Source organism: Rhincodon typus, chromosome 13 (genome assembly GCF_021869965.1).
Source record: "Rhincodon typus isolate 14 chromosome 13, sRhiTyp1.1, whole genome shotgun sequence".
Lineage (NCBI taxonomy): Eukaryota > Metazoa > Chordata > Chondrichthyes > Orectolobiformes > Rhincodontidae > Rhincodon > Rhincodon typus.
Window position 1 is genome coordinate 9642347 of NC_063344.1, and position 4873 is coordinate 9647219.

The window sequence follows — 4873 nt, forward strand, 5'->3', positions numbered from 1 at the left end:
ACCTGATGAAGGGGCAGTGCACCAAAAGCTTGTGATTTCAAACAAACCTGTTGGAATATAGCCTGGTGTCATGTGACTTCTGACCATGATCGTGGGAGACACAGACTTAAACTTTGACGGCTGGGTTAGAAGGTGCAAGTTTGCAATATATAACCCCTGTAAACAAATATTAACATGAGGACAGATTAGCAGCACCAGCTTGCTGTCTACAGTAGAACAACAGTGAGTCAGTGCCTCATCAGAAAATACCATTTAAGCTGACTGTTGCAGGATGTGCAATGTAAAAAGAACTGAGGAATTGTAAACAGACACTGAAAAAAATTGAGTTTTAAACCAAGAATTCAAAACATTCATTTAGTGGAGAATGAATTGTAAAACAACACGATTTATTGAGGATAAATTGATCTCCTCCTTCCACATCATTTACTTGCCAACACTCTAAAAAGGCTGCAAAATCTTTGCTAATAATTACCATCATAATGTCTAACATTATCAATGCTGCATTAAATTGTAAAGGAATGGTCACAATGAAGAAAGGAAACGTTTATTAAATTGCATATGGAGTAGATTCAAGAGTGACTGGCTTTTTAACAAGAGCTGAAAACTGGGGAAAAGGCTTAGGTTTTTCTGAAAAATCCCAAAAATATGTGCATCAGGAAATGTTGTAATATCTTAATAGATTAGCTTGTGTCAAAGCAATGTTTACCAGTCAGCAAAGTAAACATTGTCCAGGATTTTTATGGTCAACAGTATAGAAAACAGAGACAGTAGGAACTGCAGATGCTGGAGAATCTGAGATAACACGGTGTAGAGCTGGATGAACACAGCAGGCCAAGCAGCATCAGAGGAGCAGGAAGGCTGACGTTTCGGGTCGAGACCCTTCTTCAGAAATGGGGGAGGGGAAGGGGATTCTGATATAAATAGGGAGAGAGGGGAAAGCAGATAGAAGATGGATAAAGGAGAAGATAGGTGGAGAGAAGGCAGACAGGTCAAAGAGTGGGGTTGGAGCCAGTAAATGTGAATGTAGGTGGGGAGTTGGGGAGGGGATAAGTCAGTCCAGGAAGGACGGACAGGTCAAGGAGGCGGGATGAGGTTAGTGGGTAGGAGATGGGCGTGTGGCTTGAGGTGGGAGGAATCGTTAGGGAGGTGGGGACGAGCTGGGCTGGTTTTGGGATGCAGTCGGGGGAGGGGAGATTTTGAAGCTTGTGAAGTCCACATTGATACCATTGGGCTGCAGGGTTCCCAAGCGAAATATGAGATGCTGTTCCTGCAACCTTCAGGTGGCATCGTTGTGGCACCGCAGGAGGCCCAGAATGGACATGTCGTCCAAGGAGTGGGAGGGGGAGTTGAAATGGTTCGCGACTGGGAAGTGTAGTTGTTTGTTGCGAACTGAGCGAAGGTGTTCCGCGAAGCAGTCCCCAAGCCTCCACTTGGTTTCCCCGATGTAGAGGAGGCCACAACGGGAACAGCGGATACAGTATACCACATTAGCAGATGTGCAGGTGAACATCTGTTTGATGTGCAAGGTCTTCTTAGGGTCTGGGATGGGGGTGAGGGGGGAGGTGTAGGGGCAGGTGTAGCACTTGGTCCGGTTACAGGGAAAAGTGGCGGACGTGGCGGGGCTGGAGGGGAGTGTGGAGCGGACAAGGGAGTCACGGAGAGAGTGGTCCCTCCGGAAAGCAGATAAGGGTGGGGAGGGAAAAATGTCTTTGGTAGTGGGGTCAGATTGCAGATGGCGGAAGTGTCGGAGGATGATGCATTGGATCCGGAGGTTGGTGGGGTGGTACGTGATGATGAGGGGGATTCTGTTTTGGTTGTTATTGCGTGGACGGGGTGTGAGGGATAAGTTGTGGGAAATGCGAGAGACACGGTGGAGGGCATTTTCGACCACTGTGGAGGGAAAGTGGCGGTCCTTGAAAAACGAGGACATCTGGGATGTCCGGGAGTGGAATGCCTCATCTCGGGAGCAGATGCGGCGGAGGCGAAGGAATTGGGAATAGGGGATGGCCTTTTTGCAGGAAGGTGGGTGAGAGGAGGTGTATTCTAGGTAGCTGTGGGAGTCGGTAGGCTTGAAATGGATATCAGTTTCCAGGTGGATGCCAGAGATGGAGACAGAGAGGTCCAGGAAGGAGAGAGAGGTATTAGAGATGGTCCAGGTGAACTTAAGGTTGGGGTGGAAGGTGTTAGTGAAGTGGATGAACTGTTCGAGCTCCTTGTGGGAGCACGAGGCGGCGCCGATACAGTCATCGATGAAACGGAGGAAGTGGTGGGGGATAGGGCCGGTGTAGCTTTGGAAGAGGGATTGTTCCACGTATCCTACAAAGAGGCAGGCATAGCTTGGGCCCATGCAGGTACTTATGGCCACCCCCTTTGTCTGTAGGAAGTGGGAGGAATTAAAAGAGAAGTTGTTGAGGGTGAGGACGAGTTCGGCTAAGCAGATGAGGGTGTCAGTGGAGGGGGACTGGTCGGGCCTGCGGGACAGGAAGAAGCGGAGGGCCTTTAGGCCATCTGCATGGGGAATGCAGGTGTATAGGGATTGGAGGTCCATGGTAAAATTGAGGTGTTGGGGACCAGGGAATTGGAAGTTTTGGAGGAGGTGGAGAGCATGGGTGGTGTCACGGACGTAGGTAGGGAGTTCCTGGTCCAAGGGAAAATGGAGTCAAGATAGGTGGAGATAAGTTTGGTGGGGCAGGAGCAGGCGGAGACAATAGGTTGACCAGGGCAGTCAGTTTTGTGGATTTTGGGGAGGCGATAGAAGCGGGTGGTGCGGGGTTGGGGAACGATGAGGTTGGAGGCTGTGGGTGGGAGGTCACCTGAAGTGGTGAGGTTGTGGATGGTTTTGGAGATGATGGTTTGGTGGTCAGGGGTTGGATCATGATCAAGGGGGCGATAGGAGGTGGTGTCGGAGAGTTGGCGTCTGGCCTCGGCGATGTAGAGGTCAGTGCGCCATACTACAACTGTGACCCCCCTTGTCCACGGGTTTTGTGGTGAGGTTGGGATTGGAGCAGAGGGAGCGGAGGGCTGCACGTTCTGCGGGGTAGAGGTTGGAGTGGGTGAGAGGGGTGGAGAGGTTGAGGTCTCGATGGCAGTTAGAGATGAAGAGGTCCAGGGAGGGTAGGAGGCCTTGGGGTGGTGTCCAGGAGGAGGGGGTGTGTTGGAAGCGGGAGAAGCGGTCAGTAGAGGGAGGGTTAGGCTCACGGTTAAAGAAGTAAGCGTGGAGGCGGAGTCGGCAGAAAAACTGCTCTATGTCCAAACGTGAGCGGTATTCGTTGATGTGTGGGTGGAGGGGGACAAAGGTGAGCCCTTTACCGTTCGTCCTCAGTAAGGGGGAGGTCTGGGGGGATGGTGAAGACCCGGCAGGGCTGGGTGCCACAGTCTCCTCTGGAGATGCTGGCTGTGGAGGCGGTGGGCAGAGCGACGTCGGCAGTGGGAGGAGCAACGTCAGCAGTGGGCGGAGTGACATCGGCAGTGGGCGGAGCGACATCAGTGGTGGGCGGAGCGACGTCGGCCGGTAAATCTTGGATGTTGGTGGCAGCGGTGTCCTCGATGTCTGTGTTGGCCTCGGAAACGGAGGCAGCAGCATCAGCAGCGGTGTCGATGGCGTTGGCTGTACCGGAAGTGGTGTACCCGGTGGAGGAGGATGTGACGTCATCCATGGAAACCGTTGGTGCTCCGAAGGTGGCCACCTGGCCAATGGCGGCGGGCATGTGGTGGGGAAGGTCCTGGGTAGGGTGGCAGGCACCGGTATGTTTAAAGTACTTTCGGTTTTTAGTGTCTAATAAAGCCGAGTAGAATTGTGAGTTCAGGTTGTGGATCCTACGAAGAATAAAAAACAGGAGAGGTCCTTTGCAGGTCTGGGAGAGGGAGGCTCTGAGCTGGGGTAGGCTTGATTGTAGTATCTGGAGATGCCAGCACATTGCAGCGAGTGTGTCTTTCAGGAGTCACAGGGAGAAACGCTTCTGTAGGAGATCAATGTTCTGAATGTAGCGGTCGTTGCGGTTGGGGCCAAATTGGGAAGGCTTAAATATAGAAAGTAGTCCGTTGGGGATGATCTGGTGCCGTAGGCAGGTACTCAGAAAGGCAATGTGGCTGTAGTACCTGGTTTGCTTTAGGACGTGGTCGAGCAGTTTCAGGGCCGAAGAGATTACAAGTGGGTTGCAGTGGGAGAGGGATACACTGAGGTTTTTCCGGAGGGAGGAGGGTAACTTCTTTAAGGTAGGCATCCTTAGAAGAGGCTTCGCACTGGGGTTAAAATTGTTACAGAGATAGTAGGAACTGCAGATGCTGGAGAATCTGAGAAAACAAGGTGTAGAGCTGGATGAACACAGCAGGTCAAACAGCATCAGAGGAGCAGGAAGGCTGACGTTTCGGGTTGAGACCCTTCTTCAGAAATGGGGGAGGGGAAGGGGATTCTGAAATAAATAGGGAGAGAGGGGGAGGTGGATAGAAGATGGATAGAGGAGAAGATAGGTGGAGAGGAGACAGACAGGTCAAAGAGGCGGGGATGGAGTCAGTAAAGGTGAGTGTAGGTGGGGAGTTAGGAAGGGGATAGGTCAGTCCAGGGAGCACGGACAGGTCAAGGGGGCGGGATGAGGTTAGTCGGTAGGAGATGAGGTGGGAGGAGGGGATAGGTGGGAGGAAGAACAGGTTAGGGAGGCAGGGACGAACTGGACTGGTTTTGGGATGCGGTAGGGGGAGGGGAGATTTTGAAGCTTGTGAAATCCACATTGATACCATTGGGCTGCAGGGTTCCCAAGCGGAATATGAGTTGCTGTTCCTGCTTGCGCGGTTCTTGCTGATTGACACGGCTCTCAGCCATACAGAGTGGCCCTTCGCCAGGCAGCAGCGTATCAGGGCGAGGAGTGGGTGGGAC